The sequence below is a fragment of the Dipodomys spectabilis genome, unplaced genomic scaffold, assembly GCF_019054845.1.
Source record: "Dipodomys spectabilis isolate Male_0828 unplaced genomic scaffold, ASM1905484v1 ptg000081l, whole genome shotgun sequence".
In the NCBI taxonomy this organism is placed as follows: Eukaryota; Metazoa; Chordata; class Mammalia; order Rodentia; family Heteromyidae; genus Dipodomys; species Dipodomys spectabilis.
This window is the reverse complement of record NW_024870758.1, coordinates 3,700,521-3,727,402: the sequence shown is the minus strand read 5'-3', so window position 1 is coordinate 3,727,402 and position 26,882 is coordinate 3,700,521. Positions and strand designations below refer to the sequence as shown.

Sequence of the window (26,882 nt, the reverse complement as noted above, 5' to 3'; positions counted from 1 at the left end):
TTGACATGGTATGTTTTTATAAATACTATTCAGAATCTTCTGATATCATATTTTGAAACAAGATTTTAAAAAAATAAAATGAGGGGTATTGTTGAACAATTACCTGTTGTTAAAGGATAGTGGGATAATTGTCAACTTGCTTTTACATCCAAAAGATTACAATGAATTCTAAAAATAAATTCTTGAGATTATTTATTTGCTTTTATTACAATTCTGTCTACATAATAAGTCATTTCTTATTATTCCTCATTATTCACAACCATCTCAAAAAAACAGAGGACACAAAGAATAGAGATGCCATTTATTATTAAAAATAACAACCTAAAATGTGGGATGGAAACTATTGGAGAAAGGTATTTTTGTCTGAATGACTTTAAAGCTTTGTTAGTCTGTTGTGATGATCCATCTGATGCAAAAATAATAATAACTGGGAGCGAGCATCTACTGAGTATCTCCTTAGTCCCAAACTCTGCACTAAGTGTGTCACACTAAGGTTTAGCCTAATAGATGGCCTCATAAGAGTTTGTCTCAGCTTATAGATATGGAGTCAGAGGCTCAGAGAAGAAAACTGACTCATGGGTATTGACCAGTGTTGGGAGTCACATAAAATTCTGTGACTCCTGAACTTCCATTTTCCCTTTAGCCATGCTGTATCTAATTCCAAGGAAATGGATATTCTTCCTTTTGAGGAAGTGAAGCAAGCTGACAAACAGCAAGACTGCCTGAAGGCAAAGATAGTGCAAGGATGGTATCTGCATACATATTTGTAAATGAGGCCAGGCTCATTGCCCTTGAGATACAAATAAAACTTTTCAAGCATATTATGAGAAGCAACAGAAATTCTAGCAGATAATCAGGCTGAAAGACTGGTTCCAATCAATAATTCCCTTTTCAGTCTCAATCAGATTTCAAATTGTATCCATACTATACAGACACACCCCTACCTACACACACCAAGAGAACACAGAGGCAGTGACTTGCCCAATACCTGATAAAACAAGCAAACCCAACCTGCTCTGTCACTTAGTATTTTCAAATGCTACTTGTAAATAAAAAAATAATACCCATACTTGTGATTATTGTTAGCATAATTTCTATACAAAGCTCTGTAAAGAAATGACTTACAAAGACATTTTAAGGAGATAAGAAAAATTAATAGTAACCTTATGATAAAAAATGTATTTCAGGGCTAGGAAGGTGGCTCAGTGGCATAGTGTTTGCCTTGCATGCATGAGGCCCTGGATTCTATTCCTCAGCACCACATAAGCAGACAAAGCCCAAAGTGGCACTGTGGCTCAAGCAATAGAGCACTAGCCTTGAACTGTAGAGATCAGGGAACGCTCCAGGCTCAGAGTTCAGGCCCCACAACCGACAAAAAAAATTAAAAAGGCCAGGCACCAGTGGCTCATGCTTGTAATCCTAGCTACTCAGGAGGCTGAGATCTGAGGATCATGGTTCCAAGCCAGCCCAGGCAGAAAAGTCCATGAGACTATTATCTCCAATTAACCAGAAGTAGAGTGCTCACCTTGAGCTGAAGAGCACTGGGATAGCGCCCAAGCCCAGAGTTCAAGCCCCACGACTGATTAAAAAAAAAAAAGAGTATTTATTGCATTTATTGCAGGAGTTAAGAAGTCTTGTGCTAAAAAAATAGAAAAATCAGTCTCACCACTGAAGAACTTAGAGTATTGAAAATGTAAATAAGCATTGGAAATTTTCTGGGAGGGAAGTGGGTGTAGCATTTTTCCACAATGTTTTAATCAATGGCGATACTTAATTAATGAACATCTTCTTGAAAGAATTAGGATTTCACAATATGCTTGAAGCAAAGCCTATCTTTAGCTCTTGCTAGTGGTTCATGCCTGTATCATAGCTAGGAACTGAGACCTGGAGAAATGGGAATGGGAAGAAAAGTCTTGAGACTCCATTTCCAATGAACAAGTAGAATGCTAACTAGAAGCATTGCTCAAAGGGTAGAGTAACAGCCAAGCAAACAAGTTAAGCAAGTACAAGAACCATACTAGGCCCAGTACATATGATGGGATAAAAGTAGACGAAGTTGTTATTTTACCTTCTATTAGAGCTCATGGTTCATGATACAAGTAAGCTATCAACACATAAAAAAATAAAGCCAAGTCCAAAAGTAAATGGTAAGTTGCAAATATGTGGTCCAGATAAAAACAGAAAACACTGTAGTAATTGGTGAAACAACTCTTGAATAATGACATGATATCTTTCTAGAGGACCTGGGAAAAGGCTGAGACAGGATCAATCAGAAAGGGCATCTCAGGCAAGAGAAGTGACAACAAAAGGTATACTATGAGGAAAACAGAGCAATTGGAAGACAATTACTCCTTTCCTAAGGAGAAAGGAAATTCTATCATGAAAGTTATTTAACATCAAATTCTGAAAGATCTAGAAGAATACGTTTGGTTTTATCTGCCTTCCTAAGTTCCTAATTGTTCCCATTTCTCATGCCCTAAATTTAGAATTCTCCCCAGTTTTCACATATTCAGAGCCCTCTGCATCTACTTCAGGAGCTCCAATATTTGCAAAATCTCAGCATTCTCATAAACTGCTATATATATCCTTAACCTCATGGCAGTTCAATGTCAAAACTACCACATATGTTTTGATAGTTTATCTCTTTAAGGTAATTCAGAAATGTGAGCACACAGAATAGAGTTTCCTGATGGAAGCCAAACTAACAGTCATAAGCAGACTTCGATTCTCATGTGTTGTTTTGTATAAGAAATCATGCCAAAGAATAGCTAGTAGCACATTCTAGTCTGTGATGTGTTCTAGATAGATAGCTTAAGTACTGAGAGGAGAGTCCTAACCATGTATGCTCTAGAGGAGATCACTCAACTTCCATTACCTCATTGTAGTAATAACGTTCATTCTTCAGAGATGTCTAAAAAATCAAAGATTACTTACATGACACATGTACTGTCAGCTAACAAAAGGAGGGCTCTCAATATGTATAAACCTTAAAATAAATTTAAAATGAAATAGTCTAAGGATATTTTATCAAAACAATTCTGAAATTTATGGGAGAAATATGAAAAGCACTAGTGTTACCACTTATATATGGTATTATAAATAACTGTCACCATTTGTTTTCATAGGCTCACATAAAATACAAAGCATATTTATAATTATCTAGATCATCCTATTGATATGGCTGGCTAATCTAAACCATTTATGAGCCAAAATAAAGCAGCTGAGCTTGATGAACCTTTCCTGCCTCTGTATGCTAGTATACTTATGTTCCCATTGTCTATACAGAATCTGTCACATGAGAAGCACTTATGCTTTCCAGTTTTGATTTCTGGTATGGATCAATGAGAACTACTGAAATCTTAGGCCAGCACGGAAAATAAAGCAGCACATGAGACAGTAGCTTAGCCATTAAAAGTGATTATTCGCAAGCTCAGATACTCTAATGCCTAATAAAAAGAGTATATTTAAGAGGAAAATTGAATTCATCATTCAAGAAGACTCTATAAAATTACTCCCAATCCTCACCAGACTTCTTGAGATCGATAATAACATTTTTTGCTCTCTCAGAATGGAGTAGACTTGTATAAACTAATTTTGATTATAGGAATATCGGATACTACTTCAACCTTTACACTTAAGCTCTTCAAAAATAATTCAATATGATGGAATTTATATAACATAATATTATTTAACTATTTACTTTTACTAACTTAATTTTTTTGCAGTGCTGAGGTTTGAACCCAGGATGGCTTCTACACCCTTTTGCATTTAGTTGGTTTGTTAGGCAAAGATCTTCCACTAAACTTTACACTCACCAGCCTCAGACCTATCTGCCTACTTCCACCTTCAGACTTAGTAAGATTACAGATATGCACTACAACATCAGCTCCAAATAAATCAATTTAAAGTAAACATTTCATCAGTCTTTAGAATAGCACCGATAACAGTCACCACATCTATCTAATTACAAAATACTTTCATTACTCCAAATTAAAGTCATGTCACTTCCACCCTTTAGTCCCCAGAAACCACTAATTTACATCCCATTTTGATGAATTTATCAATTCCAAATATTTCATATACATTAACTCAGGTAATTAGTGACCACAAATAAATTTTGTTTATCTCACTGGTACATTTTCAAAGCACATGTATATTGTAGCATGTTCAAGTACTTCATTCTATTTTATGACTGACATTCTACCAGAATTTATTTATCAGTTCACATGTAAATGGACATTCATATTGTATCATATTTTGAAGTGTTCTTAAAACTGCTACTATAAACACAAATGCACTTATACTTATCTGAGTATTTTATTTAGATCTTTTGGGTTTATACTTCAGATGACATTCCAGGATTGTATTTGTTACACAATATTGTTTGCTGAGATTCTAGGGATGAGGCCACAGAAAGTCAGATAGCCAGATCCTGGTTAATGGGCACACTTCTACTTATTCTAATGCCTGCCTCTTCCCAGCTAAAATCAAAGTACTCACACCTGAGAAAGATGCATGAAAATATAAGTACAACCATTTTTATTTTCTTATTTTTGTTATTGTTTATTGGCATTTTTCAGCACTGAGGATTCTTGCATGCTAGGCAAGTGACCAAACACTGAGCTACATATCCATCCTTTTGTACATTTTTTGAGACATTGTCTTGCCCACGCAAAGTTTGAGGCTGGCTTCTTACCTTAGCTATTTGGTAAGATCATAGGTATATATCCTCATACATGACTTCAATATTCTTTAAGAGTATTTTTATTCTTGTTCAAATGTATAAACTACTTAAAATATAAATTGTAGGTTTTCTGTAGCCATTAATTAAGCAACTCTTTGGACCCTTTTTCAATATGTCTTTATACTAGCTGGGCAGATGCTCTACCATTTGAGTGACCTCCAGTCACTTTCACTGGTTATTTTTAAGTAGGGCTTCTCTTTAGGAGTGTGGAGCAGCCTGGGCACCATCTAGAGATTGTTCTTCCTTTACATCTGGGATACAGGTGCACACCACTCTGAATAGCCATTGGATGAGATGGCTTCTCACAAAATTCTTAGTAATAGGTTGTCCTTGATCCATAATCCCTGTATCTACTCTCCCACAAAAATAGGATTACAAACTTGAGTTATCACTCTTATCTTCAAGCCACTATTTTAAATTGAACACACATTCAGAATGAGATCAGAATGCCTACATCAGATGAATTTAATCCTTACATAAGCTCTATCCAATACCACGTGACATCGTTTATTTGTGATCATTAAGGAATTGGAGCATAATATTATGGGCTTCCATTTCCTTTTGAAAAAATATTCTAGTCTATAATTTTTAGATGCTGACCCTAGGCTATAAATAGCCCTAAAATAAAAGCAAAAACAGTGAAGACTTGAACACAAAGAAGAATAGATGCAGAAATACACAAATCTACAGTAAAAGCAGGTTTGAAAGCACAGAACAATAATCCTCATGGGCAGGAGGATTACAAGTTCCAGAACAGTAAGATCCTGTCTAGAAACAAAATAAAACAAGACAAGTAAGCATGAAAGAGCCCAGGTCAGCAGTAGGATTTGAAAAGTAGACTAGCACTGCATTATTATATAAATTTCAAACTACCTTAACTCTTCCAAAACTAATGCACTTTTGATACATTATTGATAGTTCATCTTGTGTACTATTATCCTATCAAAAATAATGAAAGTTATCAAAGATATTCTTCATGTCATAAAATTTTATATCCTATTTAAATCTCAGAAAAGAATGATTAAATACTTGCCAACAGCTGAGTAAGGTATCACCAGCCAGAAGAGAAGAAATTCAGCAGAATCCACGTGGGTTTAATCTCATCTTTTAAATCTAAATGTTACTTCCTCAAAAACAAGTTGCCTTTGGAAAGTTGTGGACTGTGATTCTAATCAACTAAGGAAATGTTTGCATTTCAGTCCAATAAAATATGGGACAAAGCTAAGGGCAAAACAAAATCCTATTTGCAACATCCTCATATTGCTAGTGATGCATTAATATTTCTTCTCGCTAATTTCAGAAAAGCTTATCTGTGTATCTTGTTTATGTACATAGAAGAATGTAGGGTTTTATCAAATATCCATACTAGCATCATTAGTCTGACACTGTTATTACACCTGAGGCACAGAAAAGCTGAGACCTTTACTCAATATTTTTTACTTATACATCTAGTAAGTGTCTGAGCTGAGATTGAAAAACAAGTCCGTGATTTTACAAGCTTTATCTTATCCGTGTGTTACATTGCCTCTTGCTTTATATCTTGAATATGTCTTTCTCATTGTACCCTTTTCATGTCAAACAATAGGGAGAGATTACACTCTGTTTGGTCACTAGTTAAATTGACATCAGAAGCAGTAAGACCAAAAGAGTGGGCAGTTTAGAATGGTACCAGAGGATGGAACAGAGTGGTCAAAATCAAAGGTTGCAGATCTGAAAGAGTGCAAAATGGAAATAAAGGGGTGATATACAATACAAAGACACAAAGGAAATTTGTAAAGAAGGAACACTTGGCCCAAATCATACCACTGATAGTACACAAGTGACACAAACTCAGATAAAAATATAACAAAGATGCAAGGATGTTCACAGAGAGAAATACTGAAGCCTTGGCTGGCCTCTGACCAAATTCTCAGATCTCAGCCTCCAGAGAAGATAGAATTACAGACATGAGCCACCACTGTCTGGCAAATAGAATGCATCATATTTAATGTCACCACACCCATCGTTTTCCACATCCTTCCCAATCCCACCCTTTTCCACAGTTTTTCTGATTTTGTAGGCTGTAGACTGTGTATTGAGTTTTATGACTGCATTCTTCTCTCCTTCTTCTCATCATCTACCTCCCCTCTCTCTTAGTTCCAACCATATACCTTTAGAATATGTTGGACTGTGAGTTAGATGTTCTAAGGAATTACACCATTTGGGTTGTCTCCTGAATTTTCCTTCCTTCTTTGCAGTCCACACAATACATATGCACCAATATTACATATTGTCTTGGGGATTCTGTTTGTTCTCTAATTAAACTATTTTCATCAAACGGATCCATGTGAGTCTTTACACACCTTTAGAAATTACACCTGTTGACTTCCATGATCCTTGTTACAGGTCAGCATTTTTTTCTCTACATACTTGATACACACCTACACCTGATTCCAATTAAACTCCAGTTTCCCTTAGCAGTCAGCATTTTCACATTCCAAAGGAGATGAGATGCAAGAATTTTGGGGTAAATAGCTGGAACACCGTCCCACTCTTTGCCTAAATAGATCAACATACTGTTTTTGCTTTGCCTTTCACCAGTCTAAAAATTCCATGTACATCTTCCTTAGCACAATACTCCTGATACAGACTACGAAGAAATCTATGGACCCATATGTCTACATGTGGACACTCTCCTCCATATGTCCCTATGCTCTGATGATTCTGTCTTCTGATCAAGAAACTGGCCAGTGAAGGATCCTGCTCATGCTAACATCGCACATTATAAGATCTGTGGCAGACCTGAGCAGTACCTGTAAAGAACTACTTGAAATTTGATCAAAATTTTTCTCCTTATTCCTCTCCTATACATCAATGTCTGTTATTCAAGCATATTGTCTATGGGATGAGATTCAAGATTCTATTTTGTGGCACTGAATTTCTATTTTATTCAAAGTACAATACTCAAACTTTTCTTTTTTATGTGAAATTTGTTTATTATATTTTTGTATGCTTTTTATTGTAAAAATGTGTAGAGAGGGGTTACAGTTACATGTACAAGGTAATGAGTACATTTCCTGTTGAAGATTGTTGCCTACGCCTTTGTTTTCCCCCTACCATCCCTTCCCTCTCACCTCCACAACTACGCCCCCCCCACCAAGTTCATTTTCAACATAGTGTTTTGTACATCTCATCGTTACAATGGGTCAACTGGTATCCTTATTTAAGATTTTTTTTAGTGGACACCTCAAAAACAAACAGAGAAAAATGGTCTTGTTGAAAGACACAGAAGAGAACCACACACACATATTTCTCATAATACAATTCCAATGACCCCATTTCTTTGATGAACATCGATGCAAACTTCTCAACAAAATTTTGGCCAATCGACTTCAACAACTCATCAAAAAATCATGCACCACCATCAAACAGGATTCATTTCAGAGATGCAAAGCTGGTTCAATATGTGCAAATCAATTAATATAAATCATCGCATCAACAAGAGCAAGGATAAGAACCACATGGTTATCTCAATAGATGCAGAAAAAGCATTTGACAAGATCCAACACCCCTTTATGATGAAAGCTCTGGAAAAACAAGGAATCCATGGAACATTCCTCAATATAATAAAGTCTGTGTATGACAAACCTACAGCCAGCATTATACTTAATGGCAAAAAGCTAAAGCCATTTACTCTAAATTCAGGAACCAGACAAGGATGTCTATTTTCTCCACTCCTCTTCAATTAATATTAGAATGCCTAGCTACAGCAATAAGACAAGATGCAAACATAAAGGAGATTCAAATAGAGAAAGATAAAGTAAAATTCTCCCTCTTTGCAGATGACATAATCTTGTATTTAAAGAACTCCATGGACTCCACTCCAATCGAGCTGATTCAAAACTTTGGAAAAATAGCAGAGTATAAAATTAACCCTCAAAAATCAATGACTGTATGCCAATAATGAGAAGAGTGTGGCTGAAATCAGGAAAGCAACTCCTTCTGTAATATACTCACAAAAAATAAAATACCAAGGAGTTAACTAAAGAAGTGAAGGACCTCTAGGATGAAAACTTTAAAAACCTCAAAAAAGAAGTAAAAGCAGAACTAAGGAAGTAGAAAAATATCCCATGCTCCTGGATTGGAAGGATTAACATAGTGAAAATGGCAATACTGCCAAAGGCTATCTACAAATTCAATGCAATATCCATCATCTCAACCTCATTCTTCAATGAAATAGAAGCAGCAACCCAAAAATTCATATAGAACAATAAAGACTCAAATAGAAAACAACTCTTAGCAGAAAGAACAGTGCTGGAGGAATATCAATACCAAATTTCAAACTCTATTACAAAGCCATACTAATGAAAACACCTTGGTACTGGCACAAGAACAGACCTGACAACTAATAGAATAGAACCGAAGACCCAGAAATGAACCCACAGACCTTTAGATACCCAATCTTTAATAAGGGAGCTAAAAAAATAGTAAATGGTGCTGGAAAAATAAGTTAAACACCTGTAGAAAGCTACAATTACAACTAAAACTAAAGCTAGATCCTAAAGCCATATCACCCTTACCAGAATTAACTCCAAATGGATCAAAGACACCATGAAAACATTACAGGAATAGGAGAAACTCTAGGACTCCTTGGCACAGGCTGAATATTTTTTCTATTTATTTATTTATTTATTTATTTTTAATTGTGAAAATACCATACAGAAGGGTTACAATTCCATGGGCAAAGTAATGAGTACATTTCTTATCAAGCACTGTTGCCTCCTTCTTTGTTTCCCCTTCCCATGCCTTCCCATACCCCCATCCCCTACCCACCTCACCCCCCGCGCCAAAGTTATAAAGTTTGTTTTTCAACATAAAGTCTTGTACACCTCACTGTTGCAATGGGTCCACTTGTATCCCTATTTAAACAATTTGTTTTTCCCTTCCCCTCCACAAATTATACCAACATCAAATACAGTGAAAACAGGGGTTATACTGTGGGGGAGGGACATACAAAGCAACAAAGAAATCATCTTATAAATATGTTAGAAACAATAGCAAGAAATAAAAACATTTGAGTCCTTATCTTGGGGTTCATTTCACCTAACATCAACTTATCTGACTGTTTCTGCTTGTCTCAGACATATACTAGTTATTGCAAGTAAGGGAAACCACAGGACCTATGTTTCTTTGAGCCTGACTTACTTCACTTAATATAATTTTTTCCATGTCTTTCCATTTCCTAACAAACTGGGCAATGTCATTCTTTTTGATGGAGGCATAGAATTCCATTGTGTATTTATACCACATTTTCTTGACCCATTCATCTACTGAGGGGCATCTGGGTTGGTTCCATATCTTAGCTATGGTAAATAATCCTGCAATCAACATAGTTGTGCTGGTAGCTTTAGTATGGTCTTGTTTGTGATCATTTGGGTAAATGCCCAAAAGTGGGATTGCTGGGTAATAGGAGAGCTCTATGTGGAGTCTTTTGAGGAACCTCCATACTACTTTCCAAAGTGGTTGAACAAGTTTACACTCCCACCAACAATGCAATAAGGTTCCCTTCTGTCCACATCCCCTCCAGCATCTGTTGTTAGAGTTCTTGATTATAGCCATTCTAAGTGGAGTGAGGTGGAATCTCAATGTTGTTTTGATTTGCATTTCTTTTATGGCTAGGGAGGTTGAGCATTTCTTCATGTGTCTATTGGCCATCCTTCTTTCTTCTTCAGAGAAGTTTCTCTTTAAGTCTTTAGCCCACTTATTCATTGGGCTGTTGTTTCTTTGAGGATTTGTTGTTGGGGGATTTAATTTTTTGAATTCCAAGTATATTTTAGATATGAGACCCTTGTCAATTTATGGCTAGTAAAGATCTCCTGCCAATCCATGGGTTTTGGGTTTCTATTGATCTTGCTATCTATGTCCTTTGCCATACAGAAGCTCTGTAATTTCATGCAATCCCATTTGTCCAACCTTTCTTTGATTTGTTGTGTTTAAGAAAATTTCAGCCTGTTCCAAGGAGACCTATGGTTTCTCCTATTCCATCTGGTAAAGTTTTCAGAGTGTCTGCTTTGAGTCCAAGGTCTTTGATCCATTTGGAGTTGATTCTGGTGCAGGGTGATATATAAGCTATTTAGTTTTCTACAAGTGATTAACCAATTTTGCCAGCACCATTTACTGAAGAAGCTGTCTTTCTTCCATTCTGTTTTTTAGCTTCCTTATGGTAGATAGATGGTTATCGGTCTGTGGGTTCATTTCTGCGTTTTCCACTCTATTCCATTGGTCCTGAAGTCTGTTCTTGTGCCAGAACCAAGCTGTTTTGATTACTGTGGTCCCTAAAAATTTTTAATAAAGACCCAGAAACATAACAAATCATTGAAATGTTGGACAAATGGGATTGCATGAAATTGCAGAGCTTCTGCATGCCAAAGGACATAGCAAGCAAGTTCAATAGAAAGCCCATGGATTGGGAAAAGATATTCACTAGCCATACAACATACAAAGGTCTCGTATCTAAAATATACTTGGAACTCAAAAAATTAAATGCCCCAACAGCAAATCCTCAAAGAAACAACTGCCCAATAAATAAATGGGCTAAAGACTTAAAGAGAAACTTCTCTGAAGAGGAAATAAGAATGGCCAATAGACAAGAAATGCTCAACCTGTCTAGCCATAAAAGAAATGTAAATCAAAACAACACTGATATTCCACTTCACCCTAGTTAGAATGGCTAAAATCAAGAAATCCAATAACAACATATGGTGGAGGGGATGTGGCCAAAAGGGAACCCTACTGCAGTGTTGGTGGGAGTGTAAACTTGTTCAACTGCTCTGGAGAGCAGTATGGATGTTCCTCAAAAGACTCCACATAGAGCTCCTCTATGGCCCCAGCAACCCCACTTTTGGGCATTTACCCAAATGATCATAAACAAGGGTATACTAAAGCTACCAGCATAACTATGTTTATCACAGCATCATTATTCACCATAGCTAAGATATGGAACCAAACCAGATGCCCCTCAGTAGATGAATGAATGAAGTAAATGTGATATATATATATATATATTCGAATAATATACATTTATATTTAAGAATTCTATGCCTCCATCAAAAAGAATAACACCCCATTTATTAGGAAATGGAAAAACTTGGAAAAATTATATTAAGTGAAGACAGGCCCAAAGAAACATAGGTCCTGTGGTTTCCCTTATTTGCAGTAAATACTATATGTCTAGGACAAGCAGAAAAAGTCAAAAGCTATGTACATATGACTATGTACATAGCTAAGTGAAGGTGATGCTAAGTGAAATGGACCCCAAGTTTGGGTCACGAGAGGTTTTATCTTTCTTGGTGTTGTTTTTAATGTGTGATTTTTTTTTGTTTCTTTTGTATGTTTTTTCCTCATGGTACAACCCCTGCTTTCACTGTATTTGATTCTGGTGCCCTGAATCTTGAATATAAAGTTTTCTAATTTGGGGAGGGAAAAGGAAAAAACAAAGTGCTGAAATAGGATACAGGTTGACCCATTGTAACAATGAGATGTAAAAGACACTATGTTGAAAAGGATCTTTACAGCTTTGGGGTGGGGGAGGGAAAAGTTGGGGAGGTAGGTAGGAGAAGGATGTTAGGGGAAAAACAAGGGAGGGGGTAATAATGCTCAATAGGAAATGTACTCATGACCTTACTCATGTAACTATCCCCTCTGTACAGTATCTTTAAAATAACAATATGTATTTAATTAAGACAAAGAATCTCAATGACACTTGCTTAAGGTCAAAACAAATTACCATAGAGTTTTACAGAGAAAATGCATACAATAATGATGAGGATGATGATGAGGAGGAGGAGGAGGATGGAATAAATAATTCTGTAAGTGCCAGTACTAGTGACTCATGCTTATAATCCTAGCTACTAAGGAAGCTGACATCTGAGAATCCCCTGTTTTCATTGTATTTGATGTTGGTGTCCTGCATCTTGTATATACAATTCTCTAATTTGTGGAGGGGAAGGGAAAAAAGAAAATGCTTAACTAGGGATACAGGTTGACCCATTGTAACAATGAAATGTACAAAACACTGTGTTGAAAAGGAACTTTACAACTTAGGTGGGGAGAGGTCAAAGGGGAGGGGGTAGTGTAGTTGTGGACTTGGGAGGGAAGGGATGGTAGGAGAAAAACAAAAGAGGAGGCAACAATGCGTGATAGGAAATGTACTCATTACCTTGCTCATGTAACTCTAACACCTCTGTACAGTATTTTTACAATAAAAAATTTATATTAAAAAAAAACCACCAGGAAAGTATGTGAGAGTCTTATTTCCAGTTAACCACCAAAAAATTGGAAGTGTCGCTGTGGCTAAAAGTGGAAGAGTACTATCCTTGATCAAAATAACTCAGGGACAGCTCCCACACCTGGTGTTCAAGACCCATGACTGACAGAAAAATTATATATATATATATATATATATATATATATACAGATATATGTATACATATAATATGTATATATACATTATATATACATGTAATTTATATGCATATATATGTATATAATGTACTACTTGGAAATGGAAATCTGTAACCAAGAAACTGTGTAATATACTATCCAGAGTCTTTGATGAGTGGTTTTGATGTCTGGATCTCAGATATCCTTGACAGTTACCAAAATATGACCTTGGAAAATTGTTTCTTCATGCTCCAAATGTGTTGAGTAAGTAGAAGGGAGGAACAGTACTGTCATCCCTGAGTAAATTACTGGGTCTGGTGATGGATTAAAGAAGTTAATGTAAAATAATACATGGGAAATTGCAAAGCACCATTTATATATAATGTGGCCTTTTGTTATTAGTAAAGATGAGAGTATAGGACAGTCCAAATAGAAAATGATTTGAGCTGAAAATATTCTCTCTCTTTTCCATCCCAATTATCTTAGGTGGAACAGTAGAAAGGGAATTGAAATGATTATGAAATCAGAATCAATATTATTCATTTATTGTTCTAGCTAGCTAGCTCTCTAGCTGTGCAGAAACAATTTCAACCAACTGGAATAGAAATATACCTGTCAAGACTACTTCAAGTTACCTGGAAGTTTCTTAAATGTTGGAAAATCAGTACTTTAACATAGACTAGGTAAAATAACAAAATAAATCATTTCTCTCTAATTAACCATACACAGGGAATGCATCAAAATTTATTTAACTACCTCACTGTAATTGGACAATTAATATTGTTTTCATTTTTTGTGATATACAACAATGCAACAAGCCTTCTTGACCATATAATTAATTTTCTAAAACTAAATTTCTACAAATGGAAAACAAAATCAGGGAATATGAACTTCTTTTAGTTGTAGGGAAAATGTTGCAAATTTGCTTTGCGGCCCCACATTATTCATCATCACCCATAGGTTTTTAATGATAACACAGGAAAAATTCACTTTTTGTGTTGTATAGTTCTGTGATTTTTTTTTTGGCAGATCACCGTCATCATGGAACATAGTAATTCTATCAATATATCAAAAAATGTCCTCCCAAACAAGGCTAAACCTACCAGCACAACTATGTTTATCGCAGCATTATTTACCATAGCTAAGATATGGAACCAACCCAGATGCCCCTCAATAGATGAATGGATCAAGAAAATGTGGTATATATACACAATGGAATTCTATGCCTCCATCAGAAAGAATGACATTGCCCCATTTGTTAGGAAATGGAAAGACTTGTAAAAAATCATATTAAGTGAAGTAAGCCAGGCCAAGATAAACATAGGTCCTGTGGTTTCCCTTATTTGCAATAAATAGTATATGTCTAGGACAAGCAGAAAAGGTCAAAAGCTATATGCCCATATAAGATGATGCTAAGTGAAATGAACCCCAAGTTTGGGACACAAGAGGTTTTATATTTCTTGGTGTTGTTTTTAATATGTGATTTTTTTTTGTTTCTTTTGTATGTTCTTCCCCCATGGTATAACCCCTGTTTTCACTGTATTTGATTTTGTTGCCCTGAACCTATTTTTTGGGGGGGGGGGGGGTTCTGGTTGTGGGGCCTGAACTCTGAGCCTGAACGCTGTCGCTCAGCTCTTCAGCTCAAGGCTAGCGCTCTACCACTTGAGCCACAGCGCCACTTCGGACTTTTTTCTTTTTGCTTATGTGGTGCTGAGGAATCGAACCCAGGGCCTCATGCATACAAGGCAAGTGCTCTACCACTGAGCCACCTTCCCAGCCCATGGTGCCCTGAATCTTGTATAGACATTTTTCTAATTTGGGGAGGGGAAGGGAAATAATAAAATGCTAAAATAGGATACAGGTTGGCCCATTGTAACAATGACATGTACGGGTCACTATGCTGAAAAGGAACTTTACAGCTTGGTGGGAGAGGGAGAAGTAGGGGAGGTGAGGAGGGAAGGGTTGGTAGGGAAATAACAAGGGAGAGGGTAACAATGCTTCATAGGAAGCATACTCAGTACTTTACTCATGTAACTGTAACCCTTTTGTACAGTATCTTTACATAAAATATATATATATTAAAAATGTCCTCCTGTTGTTTCCTTTACAGTTAGTTCTTTCCCAGGTATTAACCCTTGGCAATCATCAATTTGTTTTCTGAACCTTTAGTTTATTTTTTCCCACAAATGTCATATAAATAAAATTATACAGTCAGTATCCTTCAGGTTTTACTTTTTTCACTTAGTCAAGTGCATATGGCATTCATCCATACTGCTGTGTCTATCAATATCACATTCATTTTGTTGCTGCATAGGATTGCTTTATGTGGATGTAGCATATTTTGTTTATTCATTTCTCAGCTAAAGGACATTTGGGATTTTTCCAGGTTTTGTGATTATGAATAAAGCAGTTAAACAAGTTTTTGTGTGAACATAATTTTTTTCTGTTGGGTAAACAATAAGGGGGGGGGGGATGCGGAGTCATGTGGCAAGTGTTGGAGTATGTTTCTAAGAAGCTGGGGCATATTGCCTTCCTGTGGGCAGCTATGCTGAATTCATTATTCTGTGCCCATACTGACACTTGGCATGAGAAGCTATTTTTAGTTCTATTTCTGGAACCAAAGATATATAATATGTATAATTATAGCATAATTATATATGTATATGTTGTTTTTGTATATTTGTATATGTATGTGTTAATAGTATACTGTAATTTTAGTTGTTTTCCTAATGACTAATGATGTTAATCATGTGTTTGCCAGTTGAATTATCTTCTCTAGTGAAAGGTCTTTTCAAATCTGATTCATTTTTAAATTTTTTTTCTTTCTCTTGTTGAATTGTAGAAGGATTTTTATTCCATGTAGAAATTCTTGGTCAGGTACCTGGTTTACAAATGCATTTTTTTTTATATTTTTATTGTAAAGATACTGAACAGAGGATTTATAGTTACACAAGTAAGGTAATGAGCATTGTTAGCCCCTCTTTTGTTTTTTCCTGACCATCCATTCCCTTCCCACCTTCTAATTCCTTCCTCCCCTGCCCAAGTTGTAAAGTTCCTTTTCAATATAGTGTCTTGTACATCTCATTGTTACAATGTGTCAGCCTGTATCCTTGTTTCAGCATTTTGTTATTTCCCTTCCTACAAATGCATTCTTACAGTATGATTTTTATTTTCATTTTCTTAATACTTCATTTTCTTAAAAAATTGCTGAAATCCAATTTTCAATTTTTTGCTTCCTTTTGGAGGTTATATTTTAGTAGGAGTTATTTTAAGATTCAGAATGGTATGGAGAAAGTATATATGCGAATAAAAAAGAGCCAAAAAATACATGTAACAAACAACTTAGATTTTGATACTTTTAGATTAAGTGGGTTCTGTAATCAGTATGTATTAGCATATAACAACAACACTAACCTTTCATGTTTGATGCTACAGGCATTTTACATTAGTCGTCACTAATGTAACAACCATCATCCCATAAATTCCCATCCTTCGATGATATAAAGGAAATTCCTATCAGCTATAACAACATCCATGCCATATCTATGTAACACAATGTAAAATCTATGAAGAGATAAGTTATCTCTCACAACATTATATCAAATATATGGTGTAAATGTCAGACATAGAGCAGATCTTAACAAATTCTGGCTGAGGGAAAAACTGAAAAGTAAAAGTAAAGATGATTAGTCTCTTTCAGGTACAAGGTATTTTATGCTTCCATAGCATGGTACTCACATCAACCCCAATATTGACAGGCACTACAGCATAATGGACTCTGGAATCGACTGTCTGAATAAAAGTTCTGCTCTGCAACTTAGTCAATTATACCCTTTACCTTCTCTGTCCTCAACTGTACAGTGAAGACTACTATTGGCTTAAGGTGACGGATGACAAGAGTAAGTAGCACACAGCACTCTCACTCCAAAGTCACTATAAGAACACAATCAGAGAGTTCCGGGAAGATGGCGGAGGAGAAGCTGGAATCTGAACAAGCTCTTGCATAGAAAACAGTTTCAGAGTTCCAGTGAACAGTCCCAAGCCAGAGAATCACACCAAGTGTGCCATCACAGGACAGAGAGTTAGTCAAGAGAGGGGAAGCCAAGCAGACACATCTGAGCAGCTGCCGCTGCGGTGGCAGGGTCGCAGCGGCGACCACCGCCACGGAGGCATACCTGAGACGCAGTCCGGGACGAAGGAGCCAGACGCAGCAGACGAGCGGATTCTACTCAACACCAGCAAGAACCGACAAGGAGCGGACAACTTCATCCTGCACTTTGCAGACCAGAGACGACCCGAGATCCATGACTCCGTGTGAGTAGAAGCCCCACTTCCTCACTCCTTCTCTGGGAGAAGAGGAGGGAAGGCCACCCCTCCCCCCCAGCACCGGTGATCTCCATCTTGGATACCGACAAAGCTCAGAGGAGCGGCTAGCTCCAGCTCAGGCCTTGGAATAGAGCTAGACATTTGGCAGGTCACAGGAACTTGGCGGTGAGGTGACCTCACAGACTCAGTTTCATCCAGGGAGGGGTCGCCCAGCTCAGGCACCAGCCATTGGAGTGGCTCTAATCGCTGGGTGGCCAGAGCCAGAGGCTGCCCCTCCCTCTAGCAGCCACCACAATCAATTGAAAAACAGAAACCCTGAGAATGGCTCCAGGCTGGGTGCTGTGAGTTTTTTTTCACAAAATAGCCCCAGGGAAAAGCTACTGTTCGTTGAAAGGCCTCAACTCTACCCAGAACCTAGCCTCATCACTGCATCCCCCTCTTTTGTGATTCTCAAAGCAGATCACCCTCCCAGTAAACTAACCTGGGAGGGGGATCTCAAAATCTTGGGTAAAGCAGAGCATTTTTCTGCCTGTTCCAACAAACTGACTTAAGAAACCAATCAAGCCACAGGACCTCAAGCTGACCAGAGACTCCAACCAGACTCTGGTTACAGACAAAAGGGAGATACAGGACTCTTCCCACCCCTCCCAAAAAAAAAAAAAAAAAATCAAAGAACTTTTTTTTTCTTCTTCTTCTTTTCTTTTTTTCTTTTTCTTGTTTTGTTTTTTTTTTCATTTTTTTGTTACCTTATATATATATAAAAAATTTTTTTGCTTTTCTAAAACTTTTATTAATCTTTAATTTTTGCCTCTTCTGAAAAAATAATTGTTTTCCATTAACTTTTTTTTTTTTTCTTCTCCTCTTATAATTTTTATTTTAGGAATACGTGAATGTGTGTTTTCTTTTCTTTTCTTGTCTTCTTTCTCTTTTTCTTTCATTCTTAATTATCTTTTTGTTTTTTTTTCTAGCTCTACTGAACTTCTGATCTTTTCTTCTCACTTTCCTATCCTTTCCATCTTTTCCTCTTTGTTCATCTTTATGTGACTTAACTCTCGTCCTGCACATCCTCAGATAAACCCGTAGTTAACCAGTAGACCCTATCCCCCATTGTGTTCACACTTAATCCACAAACTTATTACTCAATTCAAAACCTCTGAGACTTAAATTCACTAATAGCAGTACTTTATACCTATACAATATTTTAAGCATTTTTTTAAAGTTTTTCTCATCTCCTCTATGTCCCTCCCTTTCTCTCAACATATTCATATTCCTCTATAAATAGATGGTCTTTTAATCTCTAAAATAACATTAATTTTTACGTTTCTATTTTTTTACTGGTCTCTTTTCATTCCCCTTTCCCTTTCTTCTTTTTCTCTCTCTCTCTACTTACATCCTACCCAACCTATTTCCTGCATTGTGATTAGGACATAGTTAACTCTCCCTGTGCCTCCCCACACCAATCTATTCCTATTTTTTACCCACATCTCTTCCTAACCCTAATAATTTCTGGCTTTCCAAATTCTTCTCTGCGGTTCGAAGTCCTTTAACATATAGTTGTTTGATGTCAAACTAGATTGTTGAACTAGATTGTATCTGTAGACTATTGACTGTACAAATGCAAACTTTGGTTGATGGTTGCCTTAAGATAGTGTTCTAGCACAAAACTGGTGCTATCTTCATCTCAAATGGGCAGAGTAAGCCGGAAAAACACAAGAAAAATGGCAAATTCGGGTATCTCAATTCCCAATCCTGATAATCAGGGGTTAGAACAGATAATGAATAATCCAGAGGAGAGTTCCCAAACAGCTCTACAAACACTGGTGGCAAACATGATAAATGAAAAGTTTGACAACGTACAAAGGACTCTGTATGAGCGTGATAGGGAGAGAGAGGAGGCATCCCAGAAGTTTATACAGGAATATCATAAGCGTGAGGAAGCTACTCAAAAACTGATACAGGATTTGCGTGAACAACTTGAGAATACTCAAAGAGAAAGGGAGGAATGGCGTGAGCAGGCTGAGAACACTCAAAGAGATCTGCAGGAATCCCACGAACGGGAGGAAGCAAATCAAAGAGTAATACAGGAATTGAGAGACCAGGTAGAGAACACACAAAGATCACTAAAGGCATTCATGGAATCCATTAACAAAGAGCTGAAGGAAGTCAGGGAGACCACAAAGGGAATGCTGAATGGAACCCAACAGAAGGAATGGGAGCCCAAAGAAACCATAACCAATCAACTAAGCGATTTGAGGACAAACACTGAACACCAAATTAAGGAAGTAAAGAAATTCATACAAGACCTAAAACAGAGCTTCAACAAAGAACTTGAAGCCATCAAAGCTGACCAACTAGAAGGAAAAGAGATAAAAAACAAAGTAGAGAGTCTTGACAGCAGGTTAGACCATGCAGAAGATCGAATCTCAGGGATTGAAGACAGCCTAGATATTATAGAGAAAGAACATACAACCATACAAGACAAGTCCAAGAAATATGATAGATCTATCCAACACCTGGAAGACACCATCAGAAGGCCTAATCTAAGGATAATGGGTGTAGAGGAACACCTAGAAACAGAAGTTAATGGTCTAGGAAATCTGTTTAACAGGATCCTAGTAGAGAACTTCCCAAACATGAAAAAAGATAGGCCTGTCCAGATACAAGAAGCCTTTAGAACCCCAAATAGACCAGACCAGAATAGGACATCCCACCGTCACATTATAATCCACACAGGATCAACTCAGAACAAGGAAAAGATCCTTAAAGCTGTCAGGGAGAAAAGGGTAATCACTTATAAAGGGAAACCAATTAGAATCACCTCAGATTTCTCAGCAGAGACAATCAAAGCAAGAAGAGCCTGGAATGATGTATGCCATGCCCTAAAAACAAACAACTATCAACCAAGAATACTGTACCCAGCTAAACTCTCCTTCATAACTGAAGGCCAAATAAAAACCTTCCATAGCAAAGAAAAATTGAAACAATACATCTCCACCAAACCAGCCCTACAAAAGATTCTTAAAGATGTCCTACACATAGAAAACCAACAAGACCGCAATAAAGGCCAAGAAACTGCACCCAAACTGAGAATCCAAGAACCATAGGAAGAACCCAGTTTTCGCAGCCCCCAAGAAGGTAGATAACATGGCAGGAACTCCCAAATACCTCTCAGTCCTATCTCTTAATGTTAACGGACTGAACTCTCCAATCAAGCGACATAGACTGTCTAGTTGGATTAAAAAACAAGACCCTTCTATCTGCTGCCTGCAGGAGTCACATCTTGCCCATAAAAACAAACACATTTTCAATGTTAAAGGCTGGAACAAAATCTACCAAGCAAACGGACCACATAAACAGGCGGGAGTTGCAATCCTAATATCAGATAAAATAGACTTCAAATTAAAATTCATGAAAAGAGATAAAGAAGGTCGCTACATACTAATTAAAGGATCTCTCCTTCAGGAGGATATTACAATTCTAAATATCTATTCGCCAAACAATGGAGCACCCAAATTTATCAAAGAAACACTACTTTCCCTCAAATCCCATATAGATCCAAAGACATTAATCGTTGGGGATTTTAACACACCACTCTCCCCACTAGATAGATCAACTCGGCAAAAACTCAACAGAGAAACCGCAGATCTAAACAGCTGCATAGATCAACTAGACTTAACAGACATTTTCCGAACATTTCACCCAGCAGCATCAGAATACACGTTTTTCTCAGCAGCACATGGAACGTTTTCTAAAATAGACCACATTTTAGGCCACAAAGCAAACTTGTCTAAATTCAGAAACATTGAAGTTATACCTTGCATTCTCTCTGACCACAAGGGAATAAAGTTAGAACTCAACATCAAAAGCCACCAAAGAAAGTCCGGTATCACATGGAGGCTGAACAACACACTGCTGAATCATGAGTGGGTCATGGAAGAGATTAGAAAGGAAATTCAAATGTTCATGCTATTCAACAAAAATGAACACACAAAATACCAGCTCCTCTGGGACACAGCAAAGGCAGTACTCAGAGGCAAGTTTATAGCTCTGAGCTCCTACATCAACAAATTGGAGAGATCTGAAACTAACAATTTAATGACACATCTAAACCTCCTTGAAAAAGAGCAGCAAGATAAACCCCAATCCAGTAGACGGAAAGAAATAATCAAAATTAAATCAGAATTAAATGAATTAGAATCCAAAAAAACTATAGAAAGAATCAACAAAACAAAGAGTTGGTTCTTCGAAAAACTTAACAAAATTGACAGACCCTTAGCAAATCTTATCAGAAAAAGAAGAGAACACACCCAAATTAATAAACTCAGAGATGAGAATGGAAACATCACCACGGAAACAAGCAAGATTCAGAACATTATAAGGGAATACTTCTCAAAACTTTATGCTAATAAGTTTGAGAACTTGACAGAAATGGACCTCTTCCTAGCAAATATTGACATGCCAAAACTAAACCAAGATGAGGTAAACTATCTTAACAGGCCCATATCAAGCATTGAAATAGAAACAGCAATAAGAGACCTCCCAGCTAAGAAAAGTCCAGGACCAGATGGTTTTACAGCGGAATTTTACAAGGCCTTCAAAGCAGAGCTCACACCAATTCTCCTCCAACTCTTCAAGGAAATTGAAAGAGAAAGCTCACTACCGAACACATTCTATGAAGCCATCATAACCCTCATCCCAAAACCAGGCAGGGACTCATCAAAGAAAGAGAACTATAGACCCATTTCTTTGATGAACATTGATGCGAAACTTCTCAACAAAATTTTGGCCAATCGACTTCAACAATTCATCCAAAAAATCATACACCACGATCAAACAGGATTCATTTCAGGGATGCAAAGCTGGTTCAATATACGCAAATCAATTAATATTATTCATCACATCAACAGGAGCAAGAATAAGAACCACATGGTTATCTCAATAGACGCAGAAAAAGCATTCGACAAGATCCAACACCCCTTTATGATGAAGGTTTTGGAAAAATTAGGAATCCATGGAACATTCCTCAATACAATAAAGGCTGTATATGACAAACCTACAGCCAGCATTATACTCAATGGTGAAAAACTAAAGCCATTTCCTCTTAACTCAGGAACAAGACAAGGATGCCCACTCTCTCCACTTCTCTTCAATCTAGTATTAGAATGCCTAGCTACAGCAATAAGACAAGATGCAGACATAAAGGGGATCCAAATAGGGAAAGAAGAAATAAAACTCTCCCTCTTTGCAGATGACATGATCTTGTATTTAAAGAATCCCATAGACTCCACTCCCAAATTACTCAAGCTGATTCAAAACTTTGGCAAAGTAGCAGGTTATAAAATTAACCCCCAAAAATCAATGGCTTTTCTGTATGCCAACAATGAGAAAAGTGGGGCTGAAATTAGGAAAGCAACTCCATTTGTAATAGCCCCACAAAAAATAAAATACCTAGGAATTAACTTAACTAAAGAAGTGAAGGACCTCTATGATGAAAACTTTAAAATCTTGAAAAAGGAAATCAACACAGAACTTAAAAAATGGCAAAACCTCCCATGCTCCTGGATTGGAAAGATTAACATCGTGAAAATGGCAATACTTCCCAAGGCTATCTACAAATTCAACGCAATACCTATCAAAATTCCACCCTCATTCTTCAAGGAAATAGAAGAGGCAATCCAAAAATTCATATGGAACAATAAAAGACCCCGAATAGCAAAAACGCTCCTCAACGGAAAGAACACTGCTGGAGGAATATCAATACCAAATTTCAAACTCTACTATAAAGCCATAGTAATCAAAACAGCTTGGTATTGGCATAAGAACAGACCTCAGGACCAATGGAATAGAATTGAAAACCCAGAAATGAACCTACAGACCTATAGCCATCTAATCTTCGATAAGGGAGCTAAAACAATAGAATGGAAGACAGACAGCCTCTTCAGTAAATGGTGCTGGCAAAACTGGTTAACTACATGTAGAAAACTAAACCTAGATCCTTATATATCACCCTGCACCAGAATCAACTCCAAATGGATCAAAGACCTTGAACTCAAAGCAGACACTCTGAAAACATTACAGGATGGAATAGGAGAAACCCTGGGTCTCCTTGGCTCAGGCCGAAATTTTCTGAATAGAGACCCGGAAACACAACAAATCAAAGAAAGGCTGGACAAATGGGATTGTATAAGGTTGCAGAGCTTCTGCAGGGCAAATGACATAGCTAGCAAGATCAATAGAAAGCCCACGGACTGGGAGAAAATCTTTACTAGCCATACAACGGACAAGGGTCTCATATCTAAAATATACTTGGAACTCAAAAAATTAAACCACCCAACAACAAATCCTCAAAGAAACAACTGCCCAATAAGTAAGTGGGCGAAAGACTTAAAGAGAAGCTTCTCTGAAGAAGAAAGAAGGATGGCCAATAGACACATGAAGAAATGTTCAACATCCCTAGCCATAAAAGAAATGCAAATCAAAACAACATTGAGATATCACCTCACTCCAGTTAGAACAGCAAAAATCAAGAACTCTAACAACAACAGATGCTGGAGGGGATGTGGACAGAAAGGAACCTTACTTCATTGTTGGTGGGAATGTAAACTTGTTCAACCACTTTGGAAAGCAGTATGGAGGTTCCTCAAAAGACTCCACATAGAGCTCCCCAACGACCCAGCAATCCCACTTTTGGGCATTTACCCAAATGATCACAAACAAGGCCACACTAAAGCTACCAGCACAACTATGTTTATTGCAGCATTATTTACCATAGCTAAGACATGGAACCAACCCAGATGCCCCTCAGTAGATGAATGGATCAAGAAGATGTGGTATATATACACAATGGAATTCTATGCCTCCATCAGAAAGAATGACATTTCCCCATTTGTTAGGAAATGGAAAGGCTTGGAAAAAATTATATTAAGTGAAGTAAGCCAGGCCCAAAGAAACATAGGTCCCATGGTTTCCCTTATTTGCAATATCTAGTATAGGTATGAGTCAAGCGGAAAAAGTCAGATAATGTGATGTTAGGAAAACAAAACCTCAAATATGTATTTTAATGTTTTTGTTTCTTTCATGCATGTGTTTCTAACGCATTTATAAGATTATTTCCTTGTTGCTTTGTATGTCCCTCCCCCACAGTGTAACCCCCGCTTTCACTATATTTGATGTCAGTATAACATGTGGAGGAGATGGGGACAAACAAGTCGTTTAAGGATTCAGGTGGACCTGTTGCAACAATGAGAAGTACAAAATGTCATGTCAAAACCAGCTTTACAATGTCGGTGGGGGGGGGAAGGGGGGGTACGATTGGTTGAGAGGGAGGGGGGAGGCCGGGAAGGGAGGTGAAGGGTAAACAAAGGAGGAGGCTGCAATGCTTGGTAAGAAATGTATGCATTATCCTGCCCATGTAATTGTAACCCCTCTGTACAGTATGTTCTCAAATAAAATAAAATAAAATTTAAAAAAAAAAAAAAAAAAAAAGAACACAATCAGTTGATAAAGGTAAAATCCCAAGAGGGATCATGTTGCAGCCTAATAATATAATAATTTTAAACATATGCTTTTGGGAGTTACACATTAAAAGTAATATTTTCATGCTAATAAACTTGTAAGCTCAGACATATGGCACACTTAGCTTTGACTGAAATACCAAAGCAACACGTGGTTGGTGGCATTAGTTGAACTCAGGGCCTCACACTTGGTTGCTTGTTTTGTTTGCACATCTGTTGCTTTACTAATAATCTATGCCTCCAGCATGCTTTTTGCATGGTGTTTTATAAATGGAATCTCATAGATCTTTCTATGAGGTTAACCTCAAACTGAGAATCTTTTTTGGATCTCAGCCTCCTGAGTAGCTAAGATTGCAGGTATGATACACTGGCCCCAAGGTCAAGATAAATTTACTTTACATTGAGTCAGTTTTTGTTTGAAATCACATTCCAGGTACTGTAGTAAATATGGTATTTCCTGTTCTTGTCTTGAGCTCTTTCATATTTCAGAATCTATGAAGAATATGTGTAGTTTACCAACACCTACAAATTCGTGTATGAGGATGAAAGCCACAAAAATAGAGCATGTTAATGCAGGGAAACTTCTTTGATTGTAGTAATCTTGCAAGATAACTACAGTGTTTCATGTTTCCCTTTTTTTTTTATAAAGGTGATTGATGCTATTCTCATTCTGGATCCCTTGTTTACTGAAGTGTTCCTGTTCCATTCTTTTTACAGCATAAACTGGGGTCTAATGACTAGTTTTGTACTATATTGAAGAAGTTAAATAAAATAATAAACCACTCCACTACATAGAAGGTTTAGAGTGGCTATTAAATAGAGAAAAAATTATGCTATAGAAGTTCTCTCCAAAGTGCTAGAATCTAATTAACACTCTAAAATAACATTTGCATATCACTTTTCCAAATTGTTTTATAAACTTACTATAGAAATTTCTCACCAAAATGATGGAACCTAATTAACACCCTAAAATAACGATTGCATACCACTTTTCCAAATTGTTTTGTAAGCCTACTTCAGATATGGAATTGCAATACCATAGAACAGTAAACATATTAAACTTACACGCAAAGTATGGCTCATTATCCATCAGAACTTGAGATCTGAATAGAAAACTGATAGCATTTAAAAGCTTAATTCAGTCATTAGTGAAACTGGACAAATGTGAAAACTAAAATCACCAAATGGAAAGTAGGCAGATAATCATTAGAAAAAAATAGAATGGTAAGAGAATAAACACTGAAAACAAAATTCTGAAATGCTTTTACAAACCAGTATCAGTTGAAAATTTGTATATATAATAAGCAAAATATTTTATCTAAATCTATTCTCTAGATTCTCTAAGATCCAAGAATGTCCAGATGACTGTAATTATGTGTGCAGTACACCTTACTAGTATAGTTTTAAATTTGATACTGCAGCTTTCCTTTTTTATTAAAAGAATTTTCATCTATAATAAATTTTATCTGCCTTCCTCCACAACTGAACTATTAGACATGACAATAACTCATGTTATTGATGTTGCATTGTAGATCCAGATGTTGTATGGTAGACTTAGTTGAGACAATAGAGAAGCCACTGCTTAAAATGCTAAATTTGAAATTTTTATTGGTGCTCTAGTGGGCGAAAGAGGGACACAAAATCTTACTCTCATTATTTTCTTTTCAATCAGAAAACCCATAAAAATCAGCAGGCTGCCGGGTGCCTGTATTCCTAGCTACTTAGAAGGCTGAGATCTGAGGATCGCGGTTCAAAGCCAGCCCAGGCAGGAAAGTCCGTGAGAGTCTTATCGCCAATAAACCCACTAGAAAACCGGAAGTGATGCTGTGGCTCAAGCGGTAGAGCGCTCTCCTTGAGCTGAAGAGTTGAGGGAAAGT

General features: G+C 36.9%; 1 protein-coding gene across 1 annotated transcript in view; it reads right to left on the bottom strand.

The window, feature by feature from the left end:
• Positions 1 to 26,882, bottom strand: part of Thsd7b (thrombospondin type 1 domain containing 7B) — an 817,905-nt gene that overhangs the window by 416,347 nt on the left and 374,676 nt on the right. The window lies entirely within an intron of this gene.